The sequence below is a fragment of the Pseudochaenichthys georgianus genome, chromosome 3, assembly GCF_902827115.2.
Source record: "Pseudochaenichthys georgianus chromosome 3, fPseGeo1.2, whole genome shotgun sequence".
Classification (NCBI taxonomy): Eukaryota; Metazoa; Chordata; class Actinopteri; order Perciformes; family Channichthyidae; genus Pseudochaenichthys; species Pseudochaenichthys georgianus.
In genome coordinates this window covers 50,174,862-50,198,553 of record NC_047505.1, presented here as the reverse complement: position 1 = coordinate 50,198,553, position 23,692 = coordinate 50,174,862, and the positions used below count along the sequence as shown (strand labels likewise).

General features: G+C 41.3%; 1 protein-coding gene across 2 annotated transcripts in view; it reads right to left on the bottom strand.

Annotated features, from left to right (window-relative positions):
- The window catches only part of LOC117444222 (carbohydrate sulfotransferase 8-like), a 345,779-nt gene that overhangs the window by 295,145 nt on the left and 26,942 nt on the right, over positions 1-23,692 (bottom strand). The window contains exon 1 of one of the 2 annotated variants that reach the window (XM_034079889.2): positions 12,690-12,845. The exons of the other annotated variant lie outside the window; for it this stretch is intronic. The gene's annotated coding sequence lies outside the window, so the exon portion shown is untranslated. Of the gene's footprint in view, positions 1-12,689; positions 12,846-23,692 lie in introns of those variants that run through there. 2 annotated transcript variants of the gene reach the window in all.

The following is a 23,692-nucleotide window of genomic DNA, read 5'->3' as shown; positions in this document are numbered from 1 at the left end:
CCCAGCAGCTTCTACTGAAGCCTTCCGAGTAAATCGCCAGAATGCAGACACCTCCACCGCTCCCATGTTTTATTTTGTCTTGCCATAAGTTAGTCTCTCTCCGTTGGTGCGCGGGGCTAATGCTAATGCTAATAATGCTAATGCCAGCAAATACAAAGGCGGCTTCACAAAACGTTTCAGAGTTTTACGGGCCGTGGTTTGCAATCCGCCCAGCCAATCACAAATTGGAACTTTTTTCTCCCCAGGAAAGTACCTGCTCTCTAGCAGTCAAAACCCACAACCGCAAGAGAAGTGGCAATTAAATGTAGACACGGATTAAAACGCCACCACACATGAATTGGCAATTTGTTTTGCAGCAGAGTATGTCAGACCACTCTATTAACCCCTCCTGCGGTCTTTGGGTCAAATCTGAACGATTTACTACTTTCATCAGTCATACCTTTTTTGTTTTTCATTCGATTGTATTAAGGCTTCATGATATCCTTCACAGTAGACAGTTGAACATATACAATGGCTGATCACCACTTTCATTGACTTTTGGATGATTCAGTCAACTTTGTAACACCATGGTGTTCCCGGTCAAACATGAGCGCCATAAAGAAAAGGAATTAGTAACCATCCGGATCAGATACGATACCACACACACACACACACACACACACACACACACACACACACACACACACACACACACACACACACACACACACACACACACACACACACACACACACACACACACCCACCATGTATACATCACTTCAGGGGACATTACATTGACTTACATGCATTTCCTGGAGACTTATCCTAACCTTAACCATAACCAACACATGCCTAACCCTAACCAAGTCTTCACCCTAAAATTAATGATCCCCTTATGGGGACCTCCAATTTGTCCCCATAAGGGAGGTGAGTCCCCACACGTGACTATGTAAACAGATGTAGGTCCCCACAAGTATAGTAATGCTAGTCCACACACACACACACACACACACACACACACACACACACACACACACACACACTCTAGATGTGTGTATCCCCCTTATGTGCCCAATCCCCCTATGTGAATCACATCTGGCACACACACACACACACAGAACAATTTGATACATTTCCCGCTCTTATGTGCCCATCCCCCCACATGGATCACAGCTGGCACACGCAACACATGTTCAGTGTCTGTTCTTTGTATATTTACTGCAGTTGTTCATGTACACCAGTAGTCTGATACAATATAGTTTGAAAGGGTGTTAAATGAAATTTGGTGATGATTAATGTTTTTTTGTAATAGCAGTTAAAACAGGACCGGTCAAATTTGACCGCGAACACCATGTAAGGGGGGGGGAACGAAGACAATAGGAGGGTTAATACAGGTGTGCCTTTGGGTGTTCGTTCACAACAGAAATTACCAGAACATATTGACTGGACCACAATATGTGGTTAGAAAAAACAACAACAAATACACATTTCAATACACAGTCAATTTTGGAGTTATTGGAAGTATTTAAATTATAAACGTGGAAAAAATCCTACGCAACCACCACTGAAATTCCATTCTACAAAAAAAATAGAATATTAAAAGTATAAGGGAAACCTCATCTTTAACAGAATGAATGGACATGCCATATTAAAAAAAAAGTCCATACAGTACTGAAATGTTACACACTTCATATCCTTAGATACAAATACCAGGCCACTGCCAGAGAAGAGAGCCACGACATCTTTGTAAAATGTTATCTGCAAAAGTAGGCGAAATTATGAATTGTATAACAGTTTTGGATTCCAACAGACAATTCACTGCATTCGAATAAGATGCTTACTCAATAGCCCCCTTTCCCACAGCTAAGCACAGCTTTAAAAAAGGATCGGAGCCAGAAAATATAAATGATGTACATACATGAATATATTTTCACCAACCACAACCACTTAAATGAATAAATACACAATCCACGATATGCACTTCTGTCACAGTCTGCTTTCTCACTCACCTATTTTCTGCATTAACTTTCCTGAGTCACCTGGTAGTCTGTCTCTCTCTCACTCTGTTACACCCATCAGCTCCATTAGTATTTAGGCCCACTTCACTTTCACCTCAGTGCCAGATCGTACTTTGCAGCATGCCAGTCTTTCCCGCATTACCCTTCAGATTGCTCTCCCGGTTTCGACCCTGCCTGTCCCTGACCAGCCTGCCTCGCCTGCTCCCTGACCCGTGCTGTACCTGCGACTCCCGTCCTGCTTTCTCCTGGAACCCTCGCCTGTCCCCGACCAGCCCTTTGCCTACTATCTGCCCGTGTTGTCTCCTACCAGCCTATTGCCATCAATAAAGCTGATTACCGACTATCCCTGGTTTCCCGTGTTCTGCATTTTGGTCCTCAGCTCGCTTGTGACAACTTCGGTTAGGTAGGCATCAAAATCAAATAAGAACACTTGGCACCAATCCTAAAAGACTCTATTCCTCTCAGCTGGAGAAAATGCAAATGAAATGTAATCATGCATATTTCACAATGCCTATCAAATTTGATTCAGATAAACAGCAGGAGACGTAGATTCATGGGATTTATAGGGAAGGGAAACCCAGCGTTTAGTTTTAGTCAATCGACTGTAGCCAATTGTATTACCGGAAAAAAAGCACATCCCATTCCTCTGAGTTCCTCCTCATTTTGAATAGTAAAATAGTATTTTCTATGATTGATTTGCCAGTTTGTGTTATTTAAAAGTTGCTCATGGAAGGATTGAGTGACTGCAGAAAGGCAGCAGAGATCCCAGATCCCACCGGCTCCACCAAAACACAATTAAGGTGCAAGGAGTGAAGTGTTGAACAACTACAAGAAGCATGGAAAAGTGGTTTTGTCTTCATCACTTTTGAATAAAACAAAGCAATTTTACCCTTATTGTCCAGATGCATGACTAAAACGTATTCACACGTTAACATTGAAATTATGTTTAAGGCACTCAACACAAGCTCATAGTTTATTGTTACCGAGTCCTTTGTGAAAGGAAGATGGGCAGCCACGATCAGTGTGTTACTAGTTAGCTTATTTGCTGTTGGGTGACCAATTTTTTTCTTTTACCACTATGAACATTAACATCTTAAAAAATACTGTTAGAAAGTCCATCGTATCACTTCCATGTCGTGTCTTTAGCAGTAGGCCTACATATATTTTACTGACCTTATGAGTTTGCTTTTGTAAGCTAGCTTTAATAGCAGTGTTTGATATGATGAATTGGAAATGGGGGACCTGATGTAAACAAGACGAAAGTCTTTCTCTGGTCTGCATCCCCTAACAATTGTATTTTTTGAGCTGTACTGTACTGTACCCAATATACAAGCTGTTAATAAACTTTTCAATCAATCAATCAAGTGTCAGCTATGCTAATGTTGCTAGCAAACAAAACAATACAGTTAGCACAACAAAAAGCTTAATGTAATCAATTCAGCCAACTTTATAAAACTCATAAGGTTGTTAGCGAAAAGTTATTTATGTTTAACATCAGCTGACTTTATAAATTATGAATTATTAAGGTTGCATTGTTTTAACTTGAGCTAGCAAACATGAACACATCAAACCAGTGGCGTAACAAGGTTGTGATTGGCCCCGGTGCAAATATTTTTTTGGGCCCCCCCCAACTCAGCGCTGCTTGCTTTTTCTTTTTTTTTTTTCTCTCTCTCTCTCTCTCTCTCTCTCTCTCTCCACTTTCAAAATCTATTTCAAACTCATAACAAACAAACAAAATTCCCAAAGTTGTCTTGAAATTAACTAATTCAATAAACGAAACGAAAAATATAGCCTACTTATGCAAACAACATAAAACGGAGCATTATTTATTTCTACTTGAATGTCGCACTGCACCCGCTTTGCGATTATGTAGATTATCTCATTTTGAACAGCTGGACTCAAGTATTTCACAGAACCTTGTGGTCGCTCAACAAGTTCTTTCAGAACCGGATCGTAACATGCTAAAAGTTCTATCATATTGAGAACGTTTCCACTGTTGGGCTGTCCAAGAATCTCCCTATGTCCTCTAAAAGCCAAGTTACAAGTGGCCAGAGTGATTGTAATGTTGACAATACGCTCAAGTACCTGTCTCCAGTAATTAGCAGCATTCCTTGCATTCCTCTCCATGTCTGCATCGATTCTCCCGTTTTTCTTCCACTGTTCATATATGACACACGCTCCGACATGGACCTGAGATTGTGCATGTGAGTCAATCCTTGCAGACAACGCATGCAGGCGGCTAGTGGATCGCCGGAGCTGTACTAGCTTAACATTAACATGCTTATTGTGGTTGTTAGTGCACTGTCTTGCGGCCTGTATTCTTGTTCAGTTTACTGTGACTCTCTTCCTCACTCTCTCAGACTGTCAGTTGCGCGCGCTACTAAAGAGACGCGCTACCATGGAAACTAAACAATGGTGTAGCTGTATAAAGTCCGAGTGGAAACAGTAAATCTGATTTTGTCAGAAATCGGGAGAAATGCGGGAGAAATATGACCCCGGGAGGAAACCGGGAGAGGGCAATGACATCGGGAGTCTCCCGCGAAAATCGGGAGGGTTGTCAAGTATGGTCGGGGATCTCAATGGCGCCAGAGAGTCCCCTATCGGTTGGGGGCGGGGCCCTTGCGGGAACTGTAGGACCACCGCCGGGCACAGCCAAATCCATCCTCTCCTCCTGGCTCATGGCTGGAGAAGAAGGTCGCACAGCCACGGATACAGCTTCACTTGTGGAGCTAGATGATGGTGAGGCAGACAAGCTATCGTTAGCCTCCGGCTCCGGCCGCCGCTGCACATCAACATTACCAACGTTAGCGTTCGATTATAGTCACTTTTCTCATTTTGTCCGGAAGATTTAAACTTTAAAGGACATGTTGACCGGCGAAAAAATATTCTAACGGGAACTCTGGTCAATTTGTCCTCGACACCAAACGCATAGTTCACGTCACTTCTGGTAAAATAAGTCATGTGACTCGTCAAAATGGCGCCGCCCACAGGGTTGATGTTATTTCGGTAATTAAAATCACTGATAACGTCATGGGATAAAAAAAAAAAAGACTGGTAGAGACTGGTCTGTTTTATCGGATGATAATTATTTAAAAATGCGTGCCATGAGGATTGCCTCCCTTTAAGATTTTACTGATAGCTCTCTTAAATATGTCTGTCTTAATATCACTTTTGTCACGGTTTTTGTTTTCCTGTTTTATTTTCTAAGACCACGTATCATGTCGGGTGTTACTTCCTTTCTTTGTCTGTTTATCCTCATTTTTTTATGTTTAGCCCCGCCCTGATTTGATCCCCCTGCGTCTAATTCCCCTGCCTCTGTGTGTTTTTCCAACCTACTGCAGCTGTGTCGTGTTCTTATAATTAGTTCTCTAGTCTCTTCTCTTCTTGCTCACTCAACTTGTTTTATATGCTAAAATGTAAACTGCACAGGACTGTTAGTGCTGAAACATTTGCATTAATGAGAGGGGGGGTTTTACATTTCACGAGCACTCATACAAAGTTAGGCAGCAGACAGGCAGCACTTTCTAAAAGGGCATTTTGACAGAACCTGGCTTTTGATGGACGCAAATTAGCTGCTGCTGCGATCAAAGCTACGGTTGTTGGGTGATGTCTGCCGCTGACAAGCTTCTAACTCTTGCTCTGTTTTAATGTCAGCTTTTTTGGAATACGACACTGCTCGATGTGCAACCTTTTAATGACCTGTCAGTTTTTGTGATGAAAAGACTTGATAAGATCCACGTTATTTGTTATGCTCTGCAGACTGTACATCAAAGCGTTATATAGATTTCATTGTGCTGTATGTGCATGCATGATTTAAAGACTGAATATCTTACTTTTATAAACAAAGGAGGAAATAAAGATAACATTCACAATTAAATGTTATATGAGAATCTACAAGATGTCAAATATACACAATGGTACAGCCTCTTTATTGATGTCTGGTTGTCGGTGGGAGTTGAAAGACTGCTGAATAAACCACTGAGGTGAAATCAATACATTTTCTATTTCACCTTGTGTTTTGAACGTGGTCAGTGTCAGGAGTGCGAAACCCACAATGACAGACTCTTATTAAGAAAGGAAAATAAGCTAATTATCACTCTTTCCGAATTGTCCTGGCCAGACTCGTTAACTGGGCTCCAGCACTACAAAGTGGAGCAAGGTTATTACACAGCGAGCAGTTTGGTAATGGCTCAAATCAGCGAGAAAAACGCCCAGCATTCGACAGCAGTGACAAACCCCTGCCGTCCCTGACCTTTTGATCCCAGGTGCCCTTCAGTCAGAGCGCTTCAAGGTCATCGACAGCTTGTCCGCAGAAAGATTAAAGCCACTCACACACAGTGCAGATGCAGGTATTTTGCAGGAAGTGTGCACATATGTGACTTTAACAAACCAGCAGATTCTAATCTTTTTTATGTTATGCTACACTCAGCAGTTCTCAATTGTGTGCTTGCAATTTTGCAAAAATAAATCTCTGCTCTATTCCAGCATGCTGCACAGGAATAGTTTATGAGTCTGTGTGTTTATGTTCAGCCTAATGCAATTGTTATCCTGTCATAAAGCGCTGTTGATGTTCCTCTCTACAATGAGTGTACATCCTGCATTGTCGGCCTGTCTTGTAATGTCACCAACAATTAACTATGCCGAAATGCAGCCGCTGTGTTACAGGGATTCTCTTTCTTTGGATGCCTTCATGGAAGAAATGTTCTAACAAGACTAAACGTCTACAGCAGCGGTCGGCAACCCCTGGCACAATATTTAAATGTTATTTTCGGATCCTGAACGAGACCGCCGCCAGAGCGCGTCTCCCCGTTACCTGCAGAAGGAAGCCATGCGCGCAACGCAGCCCCGCTCTGTTTAACTCCAGGCGACTTTCTGCCGCTTTCCTCCGTGGTGCTGATCGTTTAATCACAGAGGAAAGCACTTCACAAATTGCAGTATCCATAAGGAGCTGTACAGTTCCTTATGGATACTGGTACACAGGGGCGGACTGGGACTACAATTCAGCCCTGGAAACTGACCCAGTCCGGCCACATGAAATGTCAAATGTTAGAAATCCGCTGTGTATTATTTAAAGTTTTACGTCCGATTCGCTCCTTTGTTCCTCTCTGTACACAGCTCCAGTTTGGGCATTGGCCTGTCATCAGATCTCCTTTTAGTTGCTGCTGTAGCGGAAGTTTAGTAAAATTATTTTTGATGAAATACTCCAAATCTCCACCCTCCATAATAGCACTTGCTTCAGTTGCTTGCTACTTTTTGAGGGCGGTGATGACAGCTACAGTACGAACTGAAGTTGATGCGATTTGATTGGATTGTGAGGCATGACGTGAGCCTCATCTGATTGGTCAATCCCCCTTTTTTTCACCAAGGGAAGCCAATTTCGACTAGCCTCCTCTCGCAACACAGTGTGCAATCTACTGTTTCACCATAACATCTAGAGGGGCGCTGTTTCACTCTTTGTAAAATACTCAATGAGAATGGGGGAGAGACGGGCCGGCAGAATAATTACCGAAACTAAACAAAGTGTTTTTATTTATTTATTAAAATTAGAACTATAATCCAAAAAAACAGGGGAAGCCTGGCTTCCCTTGGCCTCCAGGAGAAATGCCACTGAGTTCAAGGGATAATCCTCACCCACCTCTTGCTTGCCCTGCACTTGTATGTGCCAGTTGAGATGGTTCTTCCACCAGCTCAACTCTGCCCCTCACCATGAATGCAGGAGGCTGCCTGTATATCTGAACTCGCACCCTCATCATTCTCTTCATCATCTTGCACTTCTAAACTGCTGCTGATAGTGCTTGTAGCAGCGCTGCTGCCAAAAAGGTCTGTCAATTTGCAACATTGATATTATGCTTCACCTGCGAGTGACTTCACCTTCTTTTCTATTGCCTTCTCGGCCCCACCTTTTTCTTTTCGTTTTCTTTGATTTGTATCCATGTTTTTTCATTCTCCCTGTCTGCCGCGGCGTCTAATCCCTTCTCTTCGCGTGGCCGGTCTTTTTTCTTCTTCGCGTGTGAATATTTGACAAATAAGAACCACACAACTGCATTAACTTAAATGATGACGTTAAACTATGTATTTTAAAAGGGCCGGCCGGCCGTCAACGGTCCTTGTCGAACGGCCGTTCTGTGGTTCTCCAGATTCTCCAGATGGCCAGTCCGCCCCTGCTGGTACACCTAATTTGTGAAATGCTTTCCTGCCGCAGCTTTTGCATGGCTGTGTCTTTAGTTGAAAGCCCAGTGGCGATCTGCTGATCTCTCATCGAAATACCATGCTACACAGGGGCGGACTGGCCATCTGTGTGTTCTGGAGAATCACAGAACGGACGATCGTCCTTATTATTATGCCGTTCAAACCAATTATTTAAATTTGTTTGTTAAATTCGGCACCATGTAAGTTGCGCTGACAGGTCCACACACTGCTTCCCCGCAGCGAGGCTCCCCCCAAATCTCCAAAGTGAAAAATAAAGACATAAACTTCCCTATTGTCTGGGAACCATGAATGTCCCAATCCATTTAGTCAATGTTGAGATATTTCACACGATAACCTTTGAGCTGCTGGTGGTGCAAATCAGAAAGTCAGGGGATTGCTATAGGAATCAAGTTTCAGCCCATTGGTACCATAAAAGATGTTTTGATTGCAATCCATCCAATAGTTAAGGATAGTCAACACAGTAAGGACAGTTCACTAAGAGTTAGAAATATCAGCCTTATAGTGGTGCTAGATGAGGGTTTGGTGTTCACATGGATTGCTACTGTGGGGAGGAAAAGATCAAACAAAATGTCATGGTAATAAATCAAATTATCTAATCACTGCCTTTACTTCAGAGACATCCGGGACAGCCATTTGTGTTGCAACTTGAAAATCATTCGTGCCTTTTCCCTGTTACATTGGGTCACATGACATAACTTGGGGTTAGGAAGCAAAATCAATGACTTCAACAAACTACTTAGTTAAGTTTTCAAGAAAGATAATGTTAATGTAGTTAAAGTCTGTTCTTTCTTCGACCCTCCTTTAGCTTCAGCAGGTTTTCACACTCTTAATATAACATCGATTCCTTTGAGTGTCTAATAATGGAACAAATGGAGTTACAATGGAGTTACTTGAAAGCCAAGTGCTTCTCAGACGGATGCTAAATGGTGCCTTTTCTCTCAGCATCAAGACGTCAACAGCTTCAGTTTCTCACTGAGAGTGAGAGCAGGAAGATCCAACGATTATATCAATGGTGAATCTACAGCACAGATGGACCTTCGTTGCCATCCCTCGAGCCTTACATGCAGGGCCGTCCCTCCCTACGGGCCGATCGTGCAGACTGCGTGGGGCGCAATTAGTGTGGCGCGGCACGGTTTCCACTAGGCTCCACTAGCACCCCCCCCCCGTTGATGCTCGTGAAACAGAGGAGAGGGCCTCATCATAGAACTTTGCGTGGGGCCTCATGTTGGCCAGGGACGGCCCTGCTTGCATGTAGCATGGAAGATTTCCATTGGCTCCCTGTTCAATCCCGTATCAACTTCAAAAACCTACTGCTCACTTACAAAGCCCGACATAACCTGGCCCCCCCCTATCTGGCTGACCTTCTTCAGGAGTACACCCCCTCTCGCTCCCTCCGCTCCTCCTCCGCTGGTCTGCTGACCGTCCCCACCCCACGCCTCGTCACCATGGGTGCTCGGGCTTTTAGCTGCACTGCTCCCAGACTCTGGAACTCCCTCCCCCCGCACATCCGACAGTCAGACACAACCACCATATTCAAATCCCAATTAAAAACCCACCTGTTCAAATCTGCTTACTCACTGTAGTGCTCCCCATTATATGTCCCATTTGTGTCCTCTTGACTGTCTCCTCCATGATTTCCTGTTTGTGTTTTTATCTTGTTCTGTTGCCTATTAGCTTTTATTTTATGTATTTTTTATTTCGTTTTTTTTTTTTTTTTTTTTTCTTTTAAATCGTACGGTGTCCTTGGGTGTCATGAAAGGCGCCTAAAAATAAAATGTATTATTATTATTATTATTAAGATACAAATACACTTCTTAAAAACACAATTATTTGATTCTATGCCCTTTTGAATTCAGAAAGTAGGGGATCTTGAGGCATTCTGACACTGGAATTGAATATTTTCGCTAAACTGAGGTACCGATTGTACAACTTCGGCTCTAATATCACAGCAATTCCATCCAATCTCGCCCGCTGCTCTGACCGAAGACATGACTCATTACTTTTAACAGGACTCAGCATTGGCAAAGTCACCATCTTTGGTAGGAACATAACCCACAAATTCAACAGGAAGAAAACGAAAAAAAATAAGGTGATATTTAAAATCTTTTATACAAATTGATTGAATTTGGGAATCTAATGAGGTCTGCTTGGACATTGTTCCCAGCATAGAATGGCTCAGGATCAAACACAAAAAGACATTCAGCGCACCAAATTTAAATCTTTAAGGTTTGCCCTTTAGCTATACTTTCTTTTATAACGACTATTATAATTTCCCAGCCTCTCTACAGGCACTAGACTCGAGGAACCCAGGTGACATTAAGGATCCAAAGCCAGCTGGGATTACTTTAGGTTTGATTAATGGACATTGATATGCTGAGTGGAAAGAGCAGCAGATAAATCAGCCTGATTATACCTCCAATGCCAAGAGGTCCAATCACGGGATTATTGTGCACTTTAAACCCAGCCTTTGCTCTCCATTTTATTTTGTATCTTTTTAATGCTATTGTATTTCTATTTCTGAATTATATTGGACTGTTTATTTCTGTGTCTTAGTTTCTCTTATGTACATTGCCTTGTTTTTTATTATGCTGCTGCACTACAAATATTTCCCATTTGGATCAATACATCTACCTACCTACCTACCTTCCTACCTACCTATACCTATCTATCCATCCATCCATCCATCTACCTATCTATCTATCTATCCATCTACCTCTCTATCTATCTATCCATCCATCCATCTATCTATATATCTATCCATCTACCTCTCTATCCATCCATCTATCCATCTACCTCTCTATCCATCCATCCATCCATCCATCTGTCTATCTATCTATCTATCTATATATCTATCTATCTATCTATCCATCTACCTCTCTATCCATCCATCTATCCATCTACCTCTCTATCCATCCATCCATCCATCTATCTATCTATCTATATATCTATCCATCTACCTCTCTATCCATCAATCTATCCATCTATCCATCTATCCATCAATCTATCCATCTATCTATCTATCCATCCATCCATCTATCCATCCATCTATCTATCTATCTGTCTATCTATCTATCTATCCATCTACCTATCCATCTATCTATCAATCTACCTATCCATCCATCTATCTATCCATCTATCCACTATAGGACATGAGTCTCTCCAAAGCAACTTTGGCTCATTTAATTTCTTTTTTTTAATGTATTGATCAGGAAAATAAATAAAGAAGCTACTAATTAAAAAACATGAAGGCTAAATATGGAATCGGGGGGGGGGGGGGATCTTAAGCAACACAAAACACACGTGTATTAATTACTTAAACTATTAAATTAGCTATTTCTTTTTATAATGACACAGGTGGAAAATAATTTACTAAATTGAATTAGTAAGGTACTTAATTTGACATTCATGAGGTAACTATTGAACTTCTTAATTAACTACATGTTTTAAACAGCTTGAGTAACAAGTTATTTTGCATTTTTAGATAAGTGCTATTCTTGCACACTAAATGTAAATAATATCGCACTTTTATATTGTGTTAGCTGTAATTTAGCCCTTCATCGTGTTTTATTTATCAGATGGTTTACATGTTTTGTATTCACGGTCAACTTTTACATTTTTAGTTCTGTTGTATCTGCTATTTTAAGATGTTTATAATGTATAACTGTTTTCTACCCCAGCAGGGTTTGAACCTGTGCTCCCCTGATCCGAACACCAACACACTACTCCACTACGCCACACACCTCCCAATATATCGCAATGAACCGTGCAGAAATCTAAAGAAATAGACACTGGGAAAAAATGTAATTAAATGACGATATAGAAAAACTGCAAAAGTGGTAAAATGAACTAAATAAAAAAAAAACATAAAAATAATAAAGCAATAAGATATTAAAGTTATAAAATAACTTAGTTGGGAAATAATAACATGTTAAAATAATAAAATAATGAAATAAGGAAATAATGAAATAAGCAAATCTCTATAAATAATGTAATGATAAGTTATACGTTTTAGATAAACACGCCCCAACATGTATGTATGTATGTATGTATGTATGTATGTATGTATGTATGTATGTATGTATGTATGTATGTATGTATGTATGTATGTGTGTATGTGTGTATGTATGTATGTATGTATGTATGTATGTATGTCTGTCTGTCTGTCTGTATGTATGTCTAGCACATGGCAACATGATTACGTTTCATCATACATTAGTATTCATGACAAAAGTAAAACAAATATGTGGCGAAGGATAAAAGTCAGATTTTCAATAAACAAGAGAGCTGTGTTCTCTCAGTGGGGAAACAAATAATATTGCAGAGCGGCATGTGATTACAAAGTGAGTCTTCACTGGGAAATCACAGCCTTCCCAGTGTTAGTGGTTTGATCCCACTATTCAAATTATAGCACCTTGCTTTTCTCAATTGCCTTTGCCTCTTGAATGTGAGACTGTTTCATAACAACAAAGGAAAACTCACCGGATCAAATCACGGATTATGGATGCAGGTGCTGCCGCGGCAACTTGTGCGGGCTCTCTTTTATTTGCTTCCTGTAGATGAGTAGCAAATTGAATTTTTCCAAAGACAGTGTGTAGAGTTACAGAGGGATATCTTCTGCATGTTTAATAGTGTGACTCAGAAATGGATCTCTCCGAAACAAGTAACAACGCACTCCTCGTTCAAGAGGTCGAAAGGCACCTTGGCAACAGCTAGGACTGTGTTTAGTCTGCAAGAATATGATAAGAGCGAAGTCCTCTTTCTTATTCCCAATAAACGCTGTTCAAAACTGGCTTTTACATGAGCTATCATGTAAAGTCAGCAATCACAGATGCATTACAATAGCAGGATAAAGGTATCAGAGACTTGAGCTAACCTGATCTGCACCACTGCTGAAAACATGTGTTGTGTTAAAGCAGGTTTGCCCACTTTGGGCGCCTGGCTGGAGTGAGATTTTGATATCATGGGTTTAATTACACATATGCGCCCGAAATGACTGCTATCGTGTCAGCAGCGGGACCTTAGCATATATATATAATAGGATATGTAGCAGCCAATTGTCCAAAGAAAATCCATGTTCAAAAGCCACTTAGTCTAGGAGGCGAGCTCGACTATTGACTTGCGTATATTCAAAAAATCAGATACCTTGCTCGTTCCATTCAGGTGCTTTATTGAGAGGTTCAATAGATCAGCTGGCGGCCCACTGCCGACGTGCAACATGTGCACGGTATTTAAACAAATAAACAAACAAGATCCATCGGTCGTACGGATGTTTGCGGTCAAAAACTATTTCCAACTGCCTCTCTAGACTTCCTGCTGTGTCATGCTGGCAGCGCCATTTATACCTGAGCACGCCCCTACTATTGCTTTGTATAAATAATAACAACACATAAACTAGAGCTGTCCATAAGCAAGATGACACGTTACGAAAACAGTTTAATAATAATTCATAGTTATTCAGCTCATTTAAGTTAAATTAAAGAATATTCAATTGGCTCACAAAACCATAATTCATTACCATAAAATAATGTGCCTAAATGGCTCTTACAGGATATACAATATATACAAATACACAACATTGGACACAGACTATAAAGGGCACACAGTTTCCTTCACTACTGAAAGTCAAACACGTGTTTGTTTCCACTGTTTTATTGTGTGCCTGTCGCGATAAGCAATTAATTGACTTATCGTACGATAAATAAAAATGAACTCGATAACTTTTCTGACCTCGATACATTTCCATTTACATGAGGATGTGACTAGCAGTTTGAAAGGATGTACTTTAATTATTATTATATATTATCTAGGGCCGGGACTTTAACGCGTTAATTAAGATTAATTAATTACACAAAAATGAACGAGTTAAAAAAATTAACGCATTTTAATCGCACTTATTTTTGCACAGCGGAACGTTTCTCACTGGATGAGTTTCAGGCGTACCGATTATACTGGAGCATCAACTAACGTTCATGACTTCAGCATGGGACTTCAAACAACAACAAACCACGGTGAACAATAGTCAAACATGAACGAACAAGCTGATGAGACCGCTTTGGTCGGCCCCGTGGATGGGAAATCAAATTTTGTTTTAAACAACGGACGGATGGAAGCGTCGACAAGAACACGGTTGTGTGCAAATTATGCAAAAAATAATTTGCATATCACCGCAGCACATCAAGCCTAAAGTATCACCTAAATGCAAAGCATGTAGCAGCTAGCGTGGACGTTAGCCCGACTCCGAGTGCAAGGAACCACACCCTGACCCAACCCACACTCAACCAGACGACTGGTTTCAGGGCCAGGATAAGTCAGTCCACGTCTGAGAAAATAACCAACTCCCTGGCTCACTTAGGGCTCGACATCAAGGACTGCCCGATGGCCCGGGGCCATCTAGTATTTAGCTCGGGCAATGAAGCCTCACCTGCTGGTTGCCCGATCGGGCAATCTATTATGCCAGTATCATGCAGCTCGCGGATCTAGTAATGAGTGACCCGACAGTAAAACTAAACATATCTATAACTAGTTTAGGTAGTTTGAGAGGTAATTAAAATAGCTACGTGTGAGAGGTAATTAAAATAGCTACGTGTGATATTCTAACCTGAAGTGTGTGTTTTGTTCCGCTCACCTCGGCATGTGATTATGCAGAGCTGCGTGTCGAGTCTCGACTCGTCAGCAGCAGCTGATCTCTCTCCCGTCAGATTAGACTTCACTCGCGTTTATGTCCACATCGATCAGATCCAGCTAGTTCTAGCTAATGACATGACTACCTGCTTATTAAAAGACAACTACACAATAAGTGTCGCTATGCAACTGGATGAGGCCACAACGTATAGCGCAGCATTATGCATTTGTTTACATGCCCACCGGAACCCCGAGGCATTACCAACAGATCAACGCACAATCAACCCATCCAGGACATCTCTTTCTCCACATTACGTGTTAGACATTAGAGTTGACTCTTCTTGTCTGTCACATACTCTTCTTGTCTGTCACATAAGTGGCGCAACTGAAGCGGTATTGCTCTAAAGGGAAATTATTTTGACCGAAGATATTTAGATTTTCCGGCTAACGGGAACTCTGACGTGTGCTTCGCGGATGCGCTCGGCTCCTCTCGACTGCTGCTCGGGTCTGCTCGGTCAGCTTCCGGATGAGGAGCCATTCGTTCGACCAACTTACAGTAGTTAACATTACAAACATTTTTAACAGGGGCCATAATAGTGTAAATAATGTTTGTTTTGGCAGTTATAACTGAATGTAATGTTTTCTACTTTTTTCCATCTGGGAAGGCATTTGCCTTCATCAGATGGAAAGTGTCTTGTCCAACAACTTAAGTATTTCTTATAGCTATGCAGGGCATGCAAGCGAGCAAACACAAACAAGAACAAACAAACAAGTGAAATGAAGAATAAAATTGAAATTGTACAATATAATATTGTGGTGGTTCATCTTATAATTCAGTCTAGAGAATGCACCAGACAGCATCTAAGACCTGCAAAAAACATTTCTAAGGGGACGGAGGCCCCCCAAACCCTTCGTGCCATTTCGTCCGCGTGCATTTTTCAGGGCAATCTCTATTGGGCTCAGGGCCATCTGTAAATTAGCTTAGATGGCCCACAGGGCCATCTCCCAAAATCCTTAATGTCATGCACTTGGACTGTAGACCACTTGGAGTAAAATCCATGTGAAAATTGCTTCTCATTGTTCTCAGGTCAAATATGTATATTTGATTAAAAATGCGATTAATTTCGATTAATTAATTACAAAGCCTCTAATTAATTAGATCAATTTTTTTTTAATCGAGTCCCGGCTCTAATATTATCATTATGTCAGTGGTCTAAAATGGTCATACAATATTATCGTTTATCGCAATCATTTCTGGGAAAATGTATCCAACAAAATTAATTATCGTGAGAGGCCTATACATGAAACACACACACACACACACACACACACACACACACACCACACACACACACACACACACACACACACACACACACACACACACACACACACACACACACACACACACACACACACACATCTACAGACTTACTCCAAACTGCCAGATATATTAATTAACACACTCACTCTCATATACTCTTTGACTGTATTTTGGCCTAGTAGAACAATAAGCAGCAGACTTTTACTTTGTTATCATTTCTACTGGATCTCAGATCTGCGCATGCGCAACACGGGTCGGAGTATTTTTGTTGAGTAATCTATGGTGGGGCTCAAGTCAGTATTTGCAATGTAATTACATACACGCTCCCCTTGACAGTGAAACGCCACGCGTGAGGTTTAGATTATTTCCCTGTCTCAATCCAAATTGAACTGTATGAAACAAAAAGGCACATTTGTCTTGTAGTAAATAAAAAGGGCGACCTGGAGCCAATCCTGCAACTTCCCCACAGGTGAAAGAGTTGACATGCTGAAAACCCAATCCCTGCAGGGGGGTCTGGTTCTCTCTTGAGAAGAAAGATAAATAAATATATTACTCAACGACATATTTAAAAAATGAATGCCATTTTAGTTTGTTGTTACTTTGTTCTGAAAGCTGAACTGAGAGGAGAGGGAAGAGGCTGTGAATTACTTTACATTGTGGATAAGGGTGGATATTGTTCTGTGTGTCAAAATGAAAGACAGCCCACACACCTTTCAACCATCAAACCGTGGGGTCTTATTTCATTACGTGTTGATTTCTATCATCATCACCATGACTTGTGTGGGGGAAACTTGTGTGTAGCAGCAATGCAGTGGGAGTCACCGACTCATGAAGGAGACACGGGAAGAGCAGGAGCTTTGATGTCAAACACTGATGGTTTATTTGGAGCTTCGGCCGGAGAGTTCACATCACAAGTCCAAGAGCCAGAGGTTCTGACTTCACGGGAGAGTTGCCACGTCAATTCTGGAGCGCCTCTCCCTCGTCAGTCCATTTAACTGGTTTCGCAGAGAGTAATCAACATATTTGAGAAGATAGCCTAAACAGTTGGGAACACTGAGTTACTTGCGTCTGACACTTATGGCCTCGAAGATGTCATATCTGGGAGTCCTCAAACACAGAGAAGGAAGTGTCCCAGTGTACCCACAACAATACACCATCTGTGACCGAGGGTTGCCCGGTCATAGAATGGGAACAACAACATTATGGCTGAAGCAGCCTCTCTCCTCAAAGGAGATAACAGACGTCAGGGTTGTCATGCACGTCATATCTAGGAGTCTAGGACAATTATTTCCCTAACACCTTGGGCATGTATGCACGGTTGTGGCACGACCACCAAAACAGAAACATATGGACATAGGCCACCATATAAAAAGTGTGCAAATGTATTTAGTATCCTATCCATGTGAACATGTTTTAGGTGGGGGTGGACCTAACCTCCTCTAGGAGGGTCTGGGGGCATGCTCCCCCGGGAAGATTATTTTCAAAATATTGAAGTTAAAAGCATCAATCTGGTGCACTTTGAGAGCAACATTAGGAGATCTATGGATAGTCTACATCTCTCAGCATCCATATGAAACAGAAATGTAAACAGATTTACTTTTTCTTTATGGATATTTTACTAATCACTCCCCTTTAAACTGTATTCTTGTGTTACTGTCCTATAGTATTTCATTTATTCTCTTATTTTTTAATAACTATAATGATCATATAAATGTGTTCCTCGCAAATACTTGTTTACATAAATGGTGACCAAACCGTTTGAGACCCACTGAGATAAGTTACACTAAAGTGAACTTTCTAAACACTGAGCTGAGGTTATACGATCCTCTCAGTCTGACAGGAGAGGACTCTCCTCCACCTCGGTGTGGAAACAGCTCTTTATCCATTAGCATAGCTAGCTAACCAGATGCTAACAACAACATTCCACGTTACCGCTTGCGCACTCACAAAATGCGCTCGTGCCACACACACACACACACACAGAGCCGAGCTTGAATGAGACACAGAGACCCAGAAGTAGGCTACTTGTACTGTCTGTATATCATATTATGTTCCATGGCTTTACTGTATAATCAGTGTAACAGATGAACAGATCGCCACCGGGCTTTCATCTGAACACACAGCCACGTAATGATAACAAAACAAAGGTCGGGGGTCATTGGTCAAGCAACCCACCAATCAGAGAGCAGCAGTGAGCACAGCTCAGGCTGTGTTTTATATTTGTATTCTTTATTTCTGATGTATTTCACACAAAAAACCTTTAGTGGAAACGTTTTCACTTATATGATTAAAAAAAACAAAAAAAACGGCAAAGTGGCAAGGCTTGCCCACCCTGCGTTGGGGGCACAGTGACTCATTTGGGGGGCATGGCCCGCGAATGACCCCCCATGACGCCGACCCTGTGCTTCGTTGTCTATAGTTCAGCTTTTGTCCACAAAAGTGTATCTTTCAGTAACGTAATCGATGTATATAGAGATGTACTACAGCAGAAGTATTCTCCGTCGGGACTTCGTGCAACAACACCACGCCGTTATCTTGATTCTGATTGGCCAGAAGACATTATCAAAGATGCTCACTACGTGACAAAAGTTTTCAAAACCGTTTCTTGTCTTCGGTATTCTTGTTTTGGCGTGAGAATAGTTTGGGCAGCGTCAGAGCGTGAGATTGAGAGTGAAAGTGTGTGTCCCACGCAAAATGTTGAAGAGAGCAGACCGTGTGCAACACAAAGCGGTATAACAGTATAACACAGTGGAAGAGGTTGAACATCTGGTTACTGAATTCACACTTTGAAGTAAATCAAGAAAGTGAAAAGAAAAGAAAGAAAAATCCACTTTTGGCCAAATCATTATTGGTTAGTTATGACCAGAAGCCAAAAGAGAAAGAAGTTCAGAAAACGACTTCAAAGTTTCACATGTTTGATGCGTTTTCATTGCGATAAAAAACAAAACCAAGTCTCTCACACAAAATGACAACATAATGTCCTGATATCGACTATGATTCTGTTCTTCAGAGATGAAGGGACATCGCATATCTCCATCTTCCCTGCCTGCGTCTTGTGTGATCAGTTCTGCGTGTATTTAAGATCTGGTTTTCTGTTCATCCTCGTTTCCTCGTTTAATGGAGAGTTGTGTTCAATTGTGTTTGCCTTGATCTGCTCTGTTCTGACAGAATGACCAATTAATGGTAATTTTCTGCAAAGTTATTCCGTGTCCTGCACTTGGACCCCGCTTTGCTCTCCAGCGTGACATATTGTCTCCAAGCTTTCACATCAACAATGTCCACAATCCCCATTAACTAAGCTTCTCCCGCGAGACGCAGGACACCTTAATAGACAAACGGTCGGAGAGCGAATTTGCTCCCACAGTTCCTCTTGACTGGTTTCTCGCCCGTTAACTTGTCTGGCATGCCAATACAATATTGAACATGGAAGTCTTCAGTGGAGCTTCTGCTGTCATGTAAGTGGACACGTGTTTCCGTTACTGAGCCCGCAGCCAGCATTTAAGAAGTCAGAGGTTCAAACCGGAGGCAGACAGGTACCTGAAGCAGATAAAGAAGAAGAAAGAAGGTGCTGGTTGGGTTTTCTGAAGCAGCTGGGAAAGTTTGGCAGGGTAAAGGGAATGAGCAATGTTCCCCGATCCTTTAGGGACTGTTCACGAGCCAGGAATCAAATTGTACAACACATGCACAAGTCCAATGTTGTTTGTCCATGTCCTCTTAAAGGTCACCTATTATGCAAAATCCTCTTCGTCATGTCTCTTCTACATCAACATGTGTCCCCTCTTCTTCACGTCTCTTCTACATCAACATGTGTCCCCTCTTCTCCATGTCTCTTCTACATCAACATGTGTCCCCTCTTCTTCACGTCTCTTCTACATCAACATGTGTCCCCTCTTCTCCATGTCTCTTCTACATCAACATGTGTCCCCTCTTCTTCACGTCTCTTCTACATCAACATGTGTCCCCTCTTCTTCATGTCTCTTCTACATCAACATGTGTCCCCTCTTCTTCATGTCTCTTCTACATCAACATGTGTCCCCTCTTCTTCATGTCTCTTCTACATCAACATGTGTCCCCTCTTCTTCATGTCTCTTCCACATCAACATGTGTCCCCTCTTCTTCATGTCTCTTCTACATCAACATGTGTCCCCTCTTCTTCATGTCTCTTCCACATCAACATGTGTCCCCTCTTCTTCATGTCTCTTCTACATCAACATGTGTCCCCTCTTCTTCATGTCTCTTCTACATCAACATGTGTCCCCTCTTCTTCATGTCTCTTCTACATCAACATGTGTCCCCTCTTCTTCATGTCTCTTCTACATCAACATGTGTCCCCTCTTCTTCATGTCTCTTCCACATCAACATGTGTCCCCTCTTCTTCATGTCTCTTCTACATCAACATGTGTCCCCTCTTCTTCATGTCTCTTCTACATCAACATGTGTCCCCTCTTCTTCACGTTTCTTCTACATCAACATGTGTCCCCTCTTCTTCATGTCTCTTCTTCATCAACATGTGTCCCCTCTGTGGAAAGAGACTCTGAAAGTTTCAGGAACAAAGATTCTCTCTCTTTTTGTCCTGATCCATTTCTATAAAAACCTGTCTGAAAATGAGCTGATCAGATTTTGGCCACTTTATGATGTCATAACGATGTGTGGTCTTGAGTAACCATTAGCCAATCACCAACCAAGGTAACCCCCCCCCCCCCCCCCCCCCATTATCACCTGAATCTCCTCCTAGAGCACCAATAGCCGCGTTCACACTGCGGTACTTTTTCCACAAAGGTTCATGCGAACTTAGTTCATGATCGCGTTCACACCAAAAAGAGCCGGTACTAAAAGTAGTTCATGCGAACCTTTTTACCCCCTCGAAAGTCCCTGCTAGAGAGCAGGGACTTTCGAGCGGCTCTTTTGTGAGAAAAGAGCTATATTCCTGATTGGCTGGGCGGATTGCAAACCACGCCCCGTAAAACTCCCAAAAAGTTTTGTGAAGCCGCCATTTTATTATCCTCGCATTAGCATTATTAGCATTAGCATTATTAGCATTAGCATTAGCCCATCGCAGAAACGCAGAGAGACTAACTTATGGCAACACAAAATAAAACATGGGAGCGGTGGAGATGAGGAGGTGTCGGCGTTCTGGCGATTTACTCGGAAGGCTTCAGTAGAAGCTGCTGGGACTCCCAGCAGCTTCTACTGAAGCCTTCCCCAGCTCCGGGGACTTCCGGCCGGGGACTTCGGGCGGCAGTATACGCCGTGAAGTGGTTTGCGGCCTGCCAGTAAACCCAAAGCAGAAGAAGAAGAAGTGGCGTCAGCGGCTTCATCTTCCTAATCCTCCCCCAGGGACTTTCTCTGGTGTGAACGCGATCTGTACTTAGTTCATGAGAACTAAAGAGTTCGCATGAACTAAGTTCGCATGAACCTTTGTGGGAAAAGTACCGCAGTGTAAACGCGGCTATAGAGTTATTTGTAACCAAATCTCTCTCAGAGGGGCGTGGGGAGGGGCTCCTTATTTTCATCTGAAGTAACAGACAGAGAATCAGCACTTTGGAAACAGGGCTGAAACAGAGGGGATTATGGGTAATGCTGCAATGATCTGTTGGGTGTTTGGAGGCAAACACTTTAGAGACATGTTCTGTATATATCTGAGACCTGTGATATATTGATGACAAACAGTATAATAGGGGACCTTTAAACAACATGTCGAAGCATTTTTTTAACATCCACCAATTTACGCCACCGATTGTCACGAAAATGTCATTTGTCCATGTACTAAAAAAACAATATATATTTTGCAATATATAATTGTTTAATTGTTTCCAAAAACAAGAGTGGATAGGCCAAAGTAACAAAATAAACGTATGCGATATAAAACATGTGTTTGATCTTAATCAGTCAAATGTCCAGGCTGCCTTGCACGCAGGATTAGAATAGAATAGAATACTTTATTGTCATTATACAGGTATACAATGAGATGAGTAGAGATACTCCATGTTTTAAGGTGCCATCAAAAATACGCAAACCAGACAATGCACTGTCTCCATTGTTAGTCGATCCAGTTTATACATTTAGCATTTCCTCATTAAGAAAACTTGTCTTCGAAAACTAGTGAGACATAAAGACGTTAATTAGATTACAGTAAAGCAGAGTTATCATAAATGAGTATAATCAATGTTCCTGGCCCACCCAGCTGTATTGTAACCTGCTTTAATATCTTAATGGCTTCATTTGCCAACGCATAATTGCCTCACAATCTTGTAAGGAGCTGATTTATACTTAATGTTATGGCTGTATAAATAGATAATTATTCTTATTAAGGGCACAGAGAGTTTACTTCTCACAGTCATTTTAAACACATCCCTGAGTTTACAGTCGGACACTAATGCTGTAATCCTAAATCTTGAATATTAATAGCCACTCTACATTACAATTTAAACCAAGGCACTTGTGTTGAGAGAATAATATAACGCTGCTTAATGTGCTATACAGCAGGAGTATATCACAAGAGGACGCAAGAAGTGAATACCACTGGATAAGTTAAACAACATGGCTGGAAACTAATGGCTCGTATCAAACTTTAATTTCTGTTTTTCACAATCTGGTAGGCACAGTTCTTCATCCTGGCAGGAATCCACTTTCACAAAGCATGCTTGGCCGCAAATATTCAACAAAATCTGCCTACAGTTAAATGCCTCTGCCTCCAGTTTGTCAAACGGCTAGAGGTCAGTGGACAAATGTAGGCAGAATCACTTATTTAAAGCAGTGTTGTATAAGTGTTACTTTTATATTTAAAGACCAGGACTGTTAAGTTGAGCTACAGTTTCTTCTACATGACTCGAATTAGTGGTAATTCTCTGCATTCCAAATATGAGAGAGATAACAACTAAATGAAATGTCTGTTTACTTGTTTATTGTTCTAATATGTATCCTTGTTGATGTTGCAAATGGAGCTGCTGTGTTGCAAGAAATATTTCAGACTTGATTTGACCATAAAGTGTTATCGTATTGTACCGTGTTTTATCGTATTGTAGCGTATTGTAATTTATTGTAGCATATTGTAATGTATTTTAGCATATTGTAGCATATTGTCGCATATTGTAGTGTATTGTAGCATATTGTAGCATATTGTAATGTATTGTAGCATATTGTAGTGTATTGTAGCATATTGTAGAATATTGTAATGTATTGTAGCATATTGTAATGTATTGTAGCATATTGTAGCATATTGTAATGTATTGTAGCATATTGTAATGTATTGTAGCATATTGTAGCATATTGTAATGTATTGTAGCATAGTGTAGTGTATTGTAGCATATTGTAGCATATTGTAATGTATTGTAGCATATTGTAATGTATTGTAGCATATTGTAGCATATTGTAATGTATTGTAGCATATTGTAGCATATTGTAATGTATTGTAGCATAGTGTAGTGTATTGTAGCATATTGTAGCATATTGTAATGTATTGTAGCATATTGTAGTGTATTGTAGCATATTGTAGCATATTGTAATGTATTTTAGCATATTGTAGAATATTGTAATG